The sequence below is a fragment of the Magnolia sinica genome, chromosome 1, assembly GCF_029962835.1.
Source record: "Magnolia sinica isolate HGM2019 chromosome 1, MsV1, whole genome shotgun sequence".
In the NCBI taxonomy this organism is placed as follows: Eukaryota; Viridiplantae; Streptophyta; class Magnoliopsida; order Magnoliales; family Magnoliaceae; genus Magnolia; species Magnolia sinica.
In genome coordinates, this window is record NC_080573.1 from 16,513,973 (window position 1) to 16,528,647 (window position 14,675).

Sequence of the window (14,675 nt, forward strand, 5' to 3'; positions counted from 1 at the left end):
TAAACCGAGTTCGTGCTTGCCTGAGCTCGACTCAACTCAAATCGAACTCGGATCGAACCAGTTCAATGACTAAGTTACTTTGATATTGATGTTGCGCACCAAGTGTTTGATGAAATGACTCAATGAAGTGTCGACTGGTGCAAGGAAGGTATGTTTCATCAAACAAACACCATTTTTCCTTGATTTTGATGTTGCGTATAAGGTGTTTGATGAAATATATATAAAACCACTGCTGTTGTTTTACATATAGTAAGCATTTGAAGGTGCAGTACATGTGTTTGTAAAAATGCTGCACAAGCGAATTCAGCTCGAACCGGCCCGAGCCGCTGACCAAACCGAGCCGAGTTGAGTTCGGAGGTCAGCTAGTGGCCGAGTCGAGTCGAGCTGTGCCTAGCTTGACTCAGATCGACTCGTGTACACCTCTAATCTTTACATATAGCACCTATATTTTAAAGTGTGTAAAATGCTCAAAGAGTGCAAGGGCTACCATGTTGTATATATAAAATGCATTATGTTAATTAAGTTTTATCCTCAATGTTAGGCCCCAAGCTAAAAATAGGCTAGATCCAAAACTCAGGTGGGCCACATCGGAAAATTTTACACATGGAAAAATAAATGAAATCAAATTAGATCCACTTTTCAAGTATGCATGAATTGATATGACCTTTAACTGCATATTTTATGGAGAATAGAAGATGATCAACACTTGCTCTCTCCCTCTTTATTCTTTCAAATAGATTATCTTAGGATTTTTACTGCACATGCTAAGGAAGTTTTCTAAGGGAATGGAATTATGTAAGTCTTTATGGATTACTCTTATGTATTTATAAATTTGTAAGTCTTTCCCACTGAGATTTCATTGTTATAAATGGATTTCTTTATGGCAATAATTGCAAGTTATTTATAAGTAACACTCACAATATACTTGTTTAATTGAACAAAAACTTTGATCAAGTCAAATCAATTAAAGGTTTTATACACACACATATATATAGAGTCATGCTCACCTGCACATCTACACATGTGCGCACCTTTGCACACATGTCATGGATGTCTAATCCAAACGGTCCATGTGATGCGGAATCCCATGAAACCCCAAGGGTTAAATTTTCACCCTAATATAAAATTCTGGTGTGGGCTATAGCAAAGAGAAATGCAAATCAAGGGAGGAAAGTGTTTTCATTTTTCATAGCCCACCAAAGTTTTGGAGCAAAGTAAAAATTAGGCCTAACAGGTTGCATGAGGTGTTGCTTCATGTGGACCGTTCGGATTTTGGAGTCCCATCACTTAAGATGAGTTCTCTAAAAAGTTCACACGAGTTCGTGTGAACTGGTGCACAGCTGAGCTTTGGGCTCTCTCTCTCTCTCTCTCTCTCTCTCTCTTTCTCTCTCTCTCTCTATATATATATATATATATAATATGATGTATGTAATCATTTTGCCTCAAGCTATTCTACATTTATTCTTTTATGTACTACCCTAAGGCCCATTGTTGCCTAATATATCTCATGATTGTGATTAATTATCCAAAAAAGCAAGTCTAAATCATTGATTTTACAAAACAATGTATATAATAATTTTGAAAATCAATTATATAGTTGAAATGATTTACAAAACTAATTTGACTGACTATACTAATCAATCATTCCATTTTATGATGTAAGGCTTAACATATAAGGCCTGTATATTCTTTGTTGAGAGTCTAAATTTCCATGAGAGCAAGATTTATTTTCCAACTAATCAAGATCCACCAATGAAATACATATATTGGTGAATCAAGGCAAAGAAATTCTCACTACTACCTTAGGTCCTCTCAAGTTTAAGAATAAACATGGTAAGCATAAGAAATGCAAAGTTAAGACCAAATGACTGAATCGGACTTAAGTTTCTAGATCTAATAAATGTGTACACATGCACATAGCAATCACACCATCAATGCTAACCCATTGAATTAAGCTATCTCAACTTATTCACGATTATATGGCTATACTTAGAAATAAATGTACTTAATCATAAAAAAAATTTAAATAAATGTATTAAATCATATGATGTATTTAATTGCCAACTTATCCTACTTATTATTTTCTAGGATACAGGGATTTAGGCCAGTCTTCCAATAAATCTGTCCCAATCATATTTACTCCCGTTACCATGTGAGAATAAATAAAGTAAATATATAATTCAATGGACTAAAAGAATATACATTCCAACACACCAACGGGATGAAATACCAACAACTTTTGTGTGTAAGGCAACCATAGTTTATATCTTCCATCCAACCCATTAATCAAGTGTAACTCGCTTAAGAAAAGATAAAAGCTAATAGAAAACTCAGACGGGGGAGCAATTTTACGTTCTTTCCATTGATTTGGCTTACACGAGTTTTTAATCTTTCTTATCTTCTATATGTACGGTCCAGATAATACTTCTCACCAGATGAACAGAGTGGATTTTACAGATGCAACATCGCGGGGCCCACAGCTGGGGGTGAGCGTATAACAGGTGTTGTAAAGGATGTCCGTCCGTATAACTGTCGCCGTCAACGTCCGCTCCCCTCTTTCTCGCGCACACGAGAAAATCAAGATGCAATCTCTACTCACGCTTCCCGCCAGCAGGGGAGCAGAACTCTACAGTCTCCGTCCTACAAAGCAATCGACAGCTCCAGGAAGTGGGCCCCACCCAGCTTCCCATCAAAGCCGTTGGGAAGAGGAGGGTTCCACACCCACTGCAGCGATCATGGCATTGCTGCTGCTGCTATATCCAGCATCTGGATTCCTAGCGATGGGAATGGAAGGAGAAGGAGAAGTAGAAATTCATCAACTGCAGTTTCGGCCGCTGCTGACAGTTCAAGCGACGGCGGCGGCGGCGGCATCGATCTCCTCGGGCGGATAGCTTCAGCTGGAGAGCTTATATCAATGGCATTCCCGATGTGGGTTGCATTAGCATGCGTTGTCGGCCTCTTCAGACCTTCCTCCTTCCTTTGGTTGGATTCCAAGTGGCAGATCCCTGGCATCACCCTCACCATGCTCGGTATGAATTAAATACCGTTTGATCTTTTTTTTTGGTTGTCTAGTTTTGTAGAAACAGAGCCCACAGCTCACTGATTGTAGATATGGATTTGGGAATCTTGATAGTCGATGATGGAAACGATGAAACTGATTTTGAGAAAATCTACTGAAAGACCAGTTAGAAACCCAAAACTCTTGCAATTTGATTCGAGCAAGTCCGGGAACTAGAGATCCGGCAAGTGATTTAGTGATGGAGAAGGAATGTATTACGCATCCTTCCCAGTTCACACCCTGCTTTTTCTACTCTGTAAAAAGAAGCAGTACTTCATTGAATTGATTTTGTGCATGGGTTTTCAAAGATCAAAAGAATATGAAAGAGAATTGCAGAAAATGGAAAAAAAAAAAAAAGAGAGAGAGGAAAAAATGCTTATTGGTGTGTGGAATTTCTCTTAAATGAGTCTGATCTTGATTGACTTGAGTTGCGATAGGGATTCTATCAACGGAGTTATATCTCAAAGCTCGGAGGCTGAGGCATACTTCTTAGCTTTCTTAGATTCGAGAGTCTCTATTGTCTCTGGATCTAAATCCAAACCCTTTGATTTCTTCATTTTGCTTCTCTGATTGTGCAAAGTTCTTCTTTTAGTTGTAGGAATTTTAGCTCAGTGTAGATTTGGAGGTTAGATTGGAAATTTCCCCAGGCAAGTTAGTTGGAAGGGTAGATTTTGTAATTAGTGGATGGGTTGGGGGCTAACTGATTTTGAATTTGGAGATAAAGGAGTTTCGTTTTGAAATCCTCATGCAGGGCTTTCTGGCAAATCATGCTGAAAATACTACAGAGAATTAGCACAAACGACCATTTTCTCTTGCACATATCTTTGCGTTTGTACCATGTTTTGGAGTGATCTAGTGCTCGTTAGGGAGCTGCTCTGATGAGCTTAATGATGTATCCTAAATTGCATCAATTGGGCATAGGAAACCAGAGACAATCAAGCCCAAATATGGAGGTTTGCATAGAAAACTGGGTGACTGAAATAGTTCTTCTGCCAAGCAGGGAGTACAATTTTTTTAGTAGCTCTCTGGCTCGCAGAAAAAAAGTATATATATATTCAAACTTTTTATTAAGAAACTAACAACATTGCAGAGGAAGATTACACAGTTCTAATACCCCAAGAGGGAGAGTGAAAACATTGTAAAATTCAGTATGTCACCCAGAGATGCCCATCAGCCTTGCCATTTGCCTCTCTTGGAACCTAGTAAAAGTGAAAGACACCTCGCGATTTCCACAAAGATCACTCATTGATGTCTTCCATTAGATCCACTATCTTCCATGGGGAACACATTGGACTTGGCTCATGTAATGACATTCCGAGTGACCCCTTCGACGTTCACCTGGAACATTTGAAGATCTCCCACCATCTAGCTGCCTGAAGAAGGGCTGCTGCCTTTGCTGGTAGAAAAGTATTTCTGCCACCCAGAGAGCTCCCTAAATAATGCTTCTCTTTGGCTGGCAGAAATAAGATTCTGGCTGGTTTGCACATAGGAATGTTGAGTGGGCCCCCAAACCAAAACTGGGCACCAAACTCCTCATTTTTGGGCTGAATTGCTGGGTGTTTGAAGGGAATTTAGGTGAGGTTTTAAGCTTGGGTTTTGGGCAGGTTTAATGGGATTTTGTGTTGTTTACCTAGTTAAATTCCTGCAACAACAATGGTGGAAACATGACTCTCTTTAAAGAACAATTACAAATTGTTGTAATTTCACACGGGTGGGGTGTATACACACCAGCATATTGTTGGTTGGATGGCCCACTCCTTTGATGGTATTTGCTGCCAAAATCTCATCAAGGAGGCAAACCTATGCCCCCATGATTGGCAGCCCACGAACAGACGGTTATGAAAATACGACAATGCTCAGATTCATCTGACAGAGTGAAAAAATTGGACAGCTAAGATCTTCCGATGTGGGAGATTTTGCACATTCTTCATCTAGTGTGGGGCCTATCAGGCGAATGGTCTGGGTCAAGGACTATGGGCCCTAGGTGCACACAATGATAACATGAGGTCTGGATCATGTAATACCTCAATGTCGAGGGGGTTATCTGATTTTGGGTCCTGGGCACACATTTTGTACAAGCAGGCCCCGCATATTGGTTATCCAGAGCTTTGATCTTATGGTACCTGTCATGGATAGACAATGTCCTGAAAGGTTCTTCATAATGCAAGATCCTAACCCTTTGATCAGTGGTTTGCAAATAGACAATTGAGAGAAAGCACAAGAACTGCCCATGTTCAGCAAGAAAGCTAAAGATTGGATGGCTAGGATCTTTCAATCTGGTGGATCTTTGGGGCACAAACCATCTCACAGGGGAATCGGATCAATGGCCAGGATCACCAACCATAGGTCCCACATGTACAGACTCGGTGCCCAAAGGCATTGTATGTCTTTGGATGAGGATTAATAAAGATTCATCCTACTCTTATTCCCCTATTGATGTTAACTTGATGTTATCCATGTTGGTGAGGTATGGGAATGACTCTTACCCTCGATGATCTGCGAGGTGCTATCTCAATGCCCAAGGAATTGCTCGCAGGCTTCATCTTGCAATACACAGTAAGTTCCGAACCCATTTTACTTCCAGTAACACCTTTCAAGACTCGCTTTTTCATGACTTGAGCTTTGGCAGATGTTAATTGGATCCATCTAATCACACTAAACATAAGAGAAGACAGATGATGTTTGGGGTGTGCATCACCATTTTTATTGTGTGCATCTTGTAAATGTGGTGATGCGGACAGTAATATACATTGTCCATTTGGTGCATCTCATCGTGGATTGGTCATGTGGCGAAAATCATAACCTATGAACCATCCACATGTCCAATGGCTAATTTTTTTCCCTACTGAGTGTGGATTGTTTCTTGCTCTGGGCCATCCAGTACTGAGGACCTGAATGAAGTGGAGATTTAAGCCATTTTGATAGGTTTGAAACCTTTTAAGGAGTCATTGGGCGATCCTTTATTGTGAGGGTGTCACATAGAAAGGAAGAAGAAGGAAAGAGGGAGAAGGCAAAAGAAAAAGATATTGAGAGAACATGAGTGATTAGGAAACTTCTTACCCTAAGTTGCATGATATATTTCTTACTAAACTTATAAACTTAACCTTAATTAGTAGCACTTTGGATAACCGACCAAAGAACAAATATTAGAAGAGTACATGACCCACTAAGACACATTAGCACACGTGTACACATGGTACCTCCACTAATACTAACATCCAGCTCCCCTCCCGAATATCAAAGGTGCCCATTGAACCAGGCAGCAACTTGATTTCAATACTTGACATATGGAGTATGGATCTGATTAGTAGTGACTTTCCCGCGCACAGAGTCACGGTCCACTGCAACATGCCTAAGTCTCTTATTGAAAACTGGTTTTGATGCAATACACATAGCAGCTTGATTATCAAAAAAGAACGCCATAGGGAAAGAAGACCCAAAGGTAAGCTGTGTGTTCAATAATTGAGAAGCAAAGTAGGTTTTCCATTACTATGAACCATCAGGTGATACTTCGCCTCAGTGCTAGACTGGCCAAAACAAGTCATTTCTTACTTTTTCCATGTTATGGAGTGCCCATCAATATAGTTGCAATAACCAGATGGCAATCGCTGATCATGGACAGAAAAAGCTCAATCAGCATCAGTGTATATATTAATATTGAGATTTCCATGCCGATAGAGAATATAGCTTCCAGAAGAATTTTAAGATATATCTTCCTAGTGATAGTGAGGTAAAATAGCTTGTTGATGTAGACCCCATGATTTATGGCTGCAACAGAGAGCATTACCCAAATGAAACTCATTTCGCTATGGGGGCAAATGTATAATCAATTCCATAGGGTCAAGTGACATCAAAAACCTATAAGCTCTATCTATTAAAAGTTGTTAGCTCAATATTTGATAGTAAGTACCTTATTGGTTTCTTTTCCTCAGGATGATTTACAAGCTTCCAATTATCATTTTCGTCTCAGCCACTTCCTCAACCATGGCCTCTGTTGATTCAGGTACACACAAGGCTTTAACTGGATCATAAGGAATATGATCTGAGAAGAGGGCTGAAATGACGCAGGGATGAACGTGATGAGGATAACTACTCCGAATCCACGGAGCTTCTCTGGACTCCTCACAGAGACTTCTCGAATCCACGAGGAAAGAAAGCAGAAAATAGAAATAAATTCTAATAAATTCGAAATTGATTAATTGATGAATAAAAACGAGTTCACAACCCTTTAAATAGGGGTACCAAGCAATGGGAAAGAAATCAGAATCAAACTACAACTCAAACTCTTAGAATCCGCGACTTACTATAAATAGTAAACTTACTATTTATAGACGGTCGTGATGTCTACTAATGCGCAAGGTTTTCGGCCAAAAATAGTAAGTGTCCTATTTGGCTTCACCAAACCGTTCTCCTAATTATTCTAAGCTCTTTTCACGTTGGGCGCAACTCCTAAAGCCCGACGGATGAAGAGTTATAATCAAACTAAAACTTACTATTTATAGTAAAAGCGAAATTAAAACGGGGAAACGACCATCGATCCAGGGGTTTTTCGCAATTCCGGGCTGCGCAACCCGGCATAGCTGGGTTGGTTGGCTTCAGTAGCTCGTTCTACCCCAAAATCATATATTTTACGTCAGATAACTCATTCCGGATTGCAAGATACGCCCGATTTAAGGTTCGATGGTCCGGATCACTTCTGTCGTCGACCGGGCCTTTTCTGATCCATCTTGGCCATGTAACTGTACGCGACCTGCTCTACATCATGAAACAAAAAAAAAAAAAACTCATACGAGGAGTATTAGGCCTGATATAAGACGAAAGTATTAATGAGGTGATGAGTAAAAGGATGAATTCCTTCTTCTTCTTTTTTTCGTTGGGGGGGGGTGGGGAGGGGGGTGTCTCTCAGTCGTAGACTCCATGAGTTTCAAAACTGAGGCCATGGATTCGATTGCCCGTGTGTTTTTGTGTGTGTGTGTGTGTGTGTGTGTGAGAGAGAGAGAGAGAGAGAGAGAGAGAGAGAGAGAGAGAGAGAGAGAGAAATAAAAATAAAAAATCCCTTTTTTACAGTAATAGGAAGATCGAAGTGAATCGCAGAATGATGTACCAAGTGTAATTTCAGGTAAAGGCTCTTGAGCGGAGGCAAGAGACACTGACTGATGCTTTTTGTTCTTCCCTTTGTAGGCTATAATATGTTTGGGTACTTCATCCAATCATCTATTTTCAATTGTATAGTTTTATTTTTTAACCTCTGGTAGATGGCCAACATTAGGAGCAACAATTTGGAAATATAGTTGAGTGGATTGAAACAACTGTTTTCAAAATGATGATAGCATTCTGGAAACTCTGCTGTGTGCATAGTGAGGCTAAGGAGTTGAATTTTATTTTATTTTTTCACGAATTTCGGTATGGTTTGCATGGCTGTAATTTGTCAGGCATTTTGCTGTTGTGCTAGCTTGGACAAGAAAGTTGGATTGATAAGATTTAGGGAATGATGGTGAATTCAAATTGATAGATGTAAGTTGTTTTCAATTGATTCATAGAAGACTCCCTACATATGAGATAGGCTGTTGTTTTCCATGTCCAACTATTAGTTCAATATGTGGATCAACCCTTGCCATTTCAAAGTACTGATCAAAGTAATTGCACGCAAGCATTTGGTTTTGGTTTCTTTTACTATATGCCTCCAAATGCGAGAATGATTTGTTTGCAGGTGATGCCATTATCGGGATTCTTTGTGAGCTAGCTTTTAAGATTGCCTATATTGGTCGGTTGCTGTCCTGGAGGTGTGTGTGCATACACTTACCACCAACAACCCATAGCATGTGATTCGCATGCAAGACTCATGTTAGGCATCTGAGTGTTGCATAAGTGGGTCCTCTGTGAAAATCATGTGGTGAAGAAATCAGGCCAGTCAGGTGGGCCCAACATGTACACTGAATCAGACTGTTGGATGGTCTGATTTGAAATGTCTTTTTTTTTTTTGACCACTGCAAGGACCGCCATGATTTTTGTGTGCTAATTGTCTTCATGGTAGTGGCCACCTTATTCATGGCTCAGATGCCCCCCATGCTTGACACATTGACATGCTGGGTTGCAGTGTGAGAGTAATATACATTGGGTTGCAGTTAATGTGTGTTGCTTGTCTTTCACCTTTTTGCACTTTCTATCGTTGCTTTTGTTAACTTATCCTATCCTCTCTTCTTTAGGAACCACCAGTAACATAGTCACTTATTTAGCAAGGTACACTCGATCTAGATCTTCCTGTAACCATGCACTCAGTAAGTCACATGCACTCTCTTTTTGTATTCCAGAGGAAATGTAGCCCTTTCGGTGTTGATGACCGCCGCAAGCACCATATCTGCTGTGGTACTGAAACAACCACTACCTTTTCATACAATATGCTTTCCTAAGTAATTCCCTTTTCTTCAAAGGCATGAAGATGCCACCTTTTCTTGAGCTTTCTGATTGCTGGTGATGACCCCTTTCCTCACAGCAAAACTTGCTGGACAATTTGTTGCAGTGGATGCAGCTGGGCTCTTTTTCTCAACATTACAGGTTGTAAAAGTGGTAGTTCTCATTTTGAGAAGTTCTAGGGAAATTTGTGGCACATGTGCTGACATGGCCCACATGTACAAGATCTGGGCCACTCATGAGGTTGGCCTGCTCATTGAGTGTCCACACCTGCACAGGTAAAATGGACATTTAGGAGAAAGATGACCAACTCGGTTATTCAACTTAGGTATGTGATGACCTGATGAGTGGACCGGCCCAATTTCCTGGTCACTGAATGTTCAGGACAGGAACTGCTTGATGAATGCACCAGCCGGCGTGTATATGATAGGCGAGTGGCATGTATTGCAAACACCTGTGCTGTGAATTGCCTCTTCACTCTCTCCTCGTGCAAATTGCTTTGGTTACTCATAAAATTGAGTTAATCTCATTTTAGTTCATATCAATTAGGGTCTGTTTCGGTAAGGAATCCCATGTAATTGGGGTTAAGTCTAATCCCAATTTTGGTGGGCCCCATGCTCTATATGCAGGATTTGCTGCACTAAAGCAGCACTTTCCTCGCGTACATGCAATCAGAGAAAAGCACCGCCGTAGTGCGGGGAATCCTATGTGGAGGGTTTGGCACCCGTCAAAATCGGGATTTGACTTAATCCCGTTTATGCAGGATCCGGTACCCAAATGGACCCTTAGGTATCAGAGATCATAGTTTATAGTTTATGTAAATTGTACGTTTTATTTTAATCCTTGCCAAAAAAAGAGAGACGAAGATCTTGAATGCATACTTGTGATTAGCTAAAATGAGATGAACTCATTTTTAAGTGGCTACCAAACGGGCTCTTAGCATTTATTTATTTTAAATTCTATAGTGTTTCTTTAGTGATGGTTAGGTGCATGCAGGTTGTGCTCGCCCCTGTATTATTTGGTGCTTTCATGAATCAATATTTCCATGGAGCGGTCAAGGTTGTCTCCCCCATCATGCCAGTCATTGCTGTGGTAACCGTAGCCCTTCTCTGCGGTAGCGCAATTGCACAAAATGCCACAGCCATCCTTATATCTGGTTGGCAAGTGGTGCTTGCTTGCTGTGCTCTTCATGCCTCTGGTTTTTTCTTTGGCTATATACTTTCAAGGATGCTCGGGCTCGACATCTCGTCTTCACACACCATCTCCATTGAGGTCGGCATGCAGGTAATGGACGCTCTTGATTTTAGATCTTAGGGGCAGGTATTTTACTGGAGGAATTATATCAGGTCCTGGCAAATGTACAGTTTTGCTTACCCATATGTGGAGCCATGGCTCAATCAGATGATGTCCTCCCATGGATGGGGGATCCTCTAATTCCTTCAAGATTGGAAGATTCTAAATAAATGATCAATAAGAAAACATCGCATTTGTCCACATTTAACAGAAATTAGTTAAAAAAACAAAGGGATGGGATCTTCAATCAGGGAGATTTTGAGGGAGTTCCTCATCTGTGGTGTGGCCCATCAGATCAATTGTTTTGGATTACTAAGCAGCTGTGAAATGTATGCCTGTTGATTAGATGAATCCATCATTCTTCATTTTTTTTTTTTCTGAAGAGTGCACTTCCACTTTTCAGTGTATTCTGCCAATTGCTCTCATGTGTATATATACAGAACTCGGTGCTTGGTGTAGTGCTTGCTGGTCAGCATTTCAAAAATCCTCTGACTGCAGTACCATGTGCTGTTTCCAGCATGTGCCACTCAATCTATGGAAGTGTTTTAGCAGGAATTTGGCGATGCACTTCACCAACCCAAAATCAGGAACGATACGTTGTAATGACAGTCTTTCTTCCTCTGTCTGTTTGCTATGTTTGCCTAGGGAGAACTGCTAATCCCATGTCTTCAAGTGCCGAACACAAATGCACCACACGTGCTAATGTAGCATGCATGCAGGATCCAGGACATTTATAGGGTGGTCCATATGGTGAATTGTCCTCAGACCAAAAATCTAGTCAGTCCATTCATCAGGTGGGCCACATGTATGAAATGGACAGGTGGTCCACCTTATAAGTTGTTCAGCATGCTTCTTAAGGGGAGGGCACATGAATTGTGGGGACCACCCTATGAACATTCCAATTGCAGCAAATGTGGATACATGGGAATGGGTGGAGCATTTGTTTTTGGTGATTGAAGCTGGGACGTGGAATGAGCATTTCTCATGTGTAGAAACAGTGCAGCTAAAAGGCCATCAGGAGAAATGAACCCCTGGATTTCATGAGCATATCAGATCTCCCATGTTCAATTGACAACACTGCCACCCCAGATTTAGCAGTTTAAAATTTTTCCCACCATATCTTTTACTTGCTTCTTCACGTCTCTGTATTTTTACTCTATTTCGTTCTCAACCTTAGCCTCTGATGGCCATCCATCATATAGGCCCTGCCATATGTGAATGCAGCTCAAATTCAGGGAAATCTACCTATTATTTAGTCCGCATTCAATGAACAAGTGTAGTTTTGAGGACCTGACTAATCTATTTTCAGTGGAAGCATACCCAGTGGGGCCCATGTGATGAACAGCCCTGTTTCACAGTGTGGGAGCTCGCCTATGAGTAGGTTTGCCTGCCCATGAGTAGGATTCTAAGCCTACAGACCAGTATCCCTCATCACTGGCTTTCACAAAGTAGAGCCTATGATAGAGCCCTCTATAGCAAGCGGCATTGTGAAATGTCAATTTGGAGTTGGGAACATCTATACAGTGGCCCCTATCAAGCAATGTTAAAAATTAAACTTATTCTACTATCCTAGCCATCAAATTTCTGCCCTTTCAGGTCGGAAGGTTGATTGCTAAGGATGTTTATATTTCATACTGTATATTTGAAGGTCCCTGATTGGATTGGTAGGGTCCTCTGATCAATGTGTTTCATGAGCCGTTTGCTATCCGCAGCAGGGTAACCATTTGCAGCTACTTATCTACCAAACGTGTCATACTTGCCGGCCAATTTTGGACCGTCCAATTTGTGGCCCCATCATGGTTCGGAGCATAGCATAAGAGTCAAACCAATGGGATGACTTTTAGCAGTGTTTTTTTGCCCATTGATTTTGATCTACTGATCATTTTCTTTTTAATGGCTTGTTTGATGATCACTGGTTGAACGGCTATGATGGTTCAATCACTGTCATTAGGACCTTGGGTCCCATGATGTGGATGAGCGTGATAGCATGCATGCATTACTTTCACTTCTTTCCCCCTAAAGAAAAGATGCAAACAGACAGCACAATGGAATCTGTTGTTCACTGCTCATGTGTTCAAAGGAATGGTTTTAAAAAGGATTCGTGCGGCTGATGTTAGACTTTGTGACGCAGGATGAATGTGATGAGGTCGATCATCGTCTTCCTCAAGGGGGTGTTTGGCGCATGGTATTGGGAAGGATTAGGTGGGAGGATTGTCCCTTGTTACCAAGGGATAAGCTTAATTCCATGCTATGTTTGTAATATGGTGGTACATTGAATGGATATACCCACTATCATTTGAAACTATTGAGAATAACACGTGTTATATCCAAACCGTTCATCTGTTTTGTAACCTCATTTTATGACATGAGCCTAAAAATGAGGCAAATCCAAAACTTACGTGGCCCCAAAGAAGTTTTCAATGGTAGCTATTCAATCCCCGCTGCTTTCTATGGTGGGGTCCACTTGAGCTTTAGATCTACCTTATTTTTTGGCCCATGCTCTAAAATGATCTCGAAAAATGGGTGGACAGTGTGGATATAGCCCACACATCATGGTGGGACCTACACAACTTGTTAACATTAAGCGGAATGAGCACGGACCTAATGCAATTCCATCTAATCTAATTCCAAGCTTTTCCATTCTTCCCAAACATGGAGTGAAATTGGCACGGGACAGAGTAGAATCTAATACCATGAGCCAAACGCCCCAAGGATAACTACTCCGAATCGACGGAGCTTCTCGGGACTCCTCAGAGAGACTTCTAGAATCCACAAGGAAAAAGCAACAAAAATAGAAATAAATTCTATAAAATTCATAATTTGATTGATGAATGAAATAAACGAGCTCACAACCTTTTAAATAGGGATATTAAGCAATGAGAGAAATTTCAGAATCAAACTACAACTAAAACTCCTAGAATTGGCAACTTATATAAATAGTAAATTTTCTATTTATAGTGTCCTATGTGGCTTAACCGCGCTATTCTTCGAATTTTTCTAAATGCTTTTCATGTTGGACACACGGATGAAGAGTTATAATCAAACTAAAACTTACTAAAAATAGTAAAAACAGAAATAAATATGGAATGCGACCGTTGATATGATGGAATCTCGCAAATTCGGCGTGGGCAGCCTGGCTTAGCCGGGTTGGTTGGCTAAAGTAGCCCGTCCTACCCCAAAATCATATATTGTAAGTTGAGTAACTCATTCCCATTTGTGAGACATGCTTGTTTTAAGGTTTTGATGGTCTCGATGACTTCTACTTTCTAGTGGGGCTTTTCTAGTCCAACTTGGATATGAAAGTGTCCGTGACCCACTCTACATCACTTTGTGCACAATAATTGACACTAGTACATATTAATTAATTAAATTATATTAAGATTTTTCAATGCTTGAGTTTATATGTATGAATGCCATCACTTCATGATATTATATGCGTGTCCATTCAGATGCCATTATGATGAGATGTGGCTGATATTGGCTGACTAAACAACGAAGATCAATGTGCAGGCATGTATAGCAAGAGTAATGCATGTTGACATGCATGTGCACATGAGATGTAACTCCGCCTTAATTTACCAGTGATCGGGATGAAATATTAGAATGCAATTGGCTCTGTCTCATAACTCTATTTATTACAGTGGGAATGGATCATTAATTCATTGGATGAATCTACAAACAATTAAGTATTCACATTCGTGAATTGGGCCATATGTATTGCCAGATCAATTATCTATAAGCAACAGATCAATGTCAATATAGTTGTTGGGTGAGTATGCTAGTCATATAAGTGACTCTAGTGTCATTATTTTAAGATATGTAGCAAGGTTGTGACGAGTTGATGCTATTTTAGTATACATTTTCAAGGATATATACATAGATTCAGTTAGGTCAAAGCATGTTTGGAAGGCAG

General features: G+C 40.4%; 1 pseudogene; it reads left to right on the forward strand.

Moving 5' to 3' along the window:
• Positions 1-1,932: 1,932 nt before the first annotated feature.
• Positions 1,933-11,879, forward strand: LOC131241168 (probable sodium/metabolite cotransporter BASS1, chloroplastic; annotated as a pseudogene).
• The last annotated feature ends 2,796 nt before the right edge of the window (positions 11,880-14,675 follow it).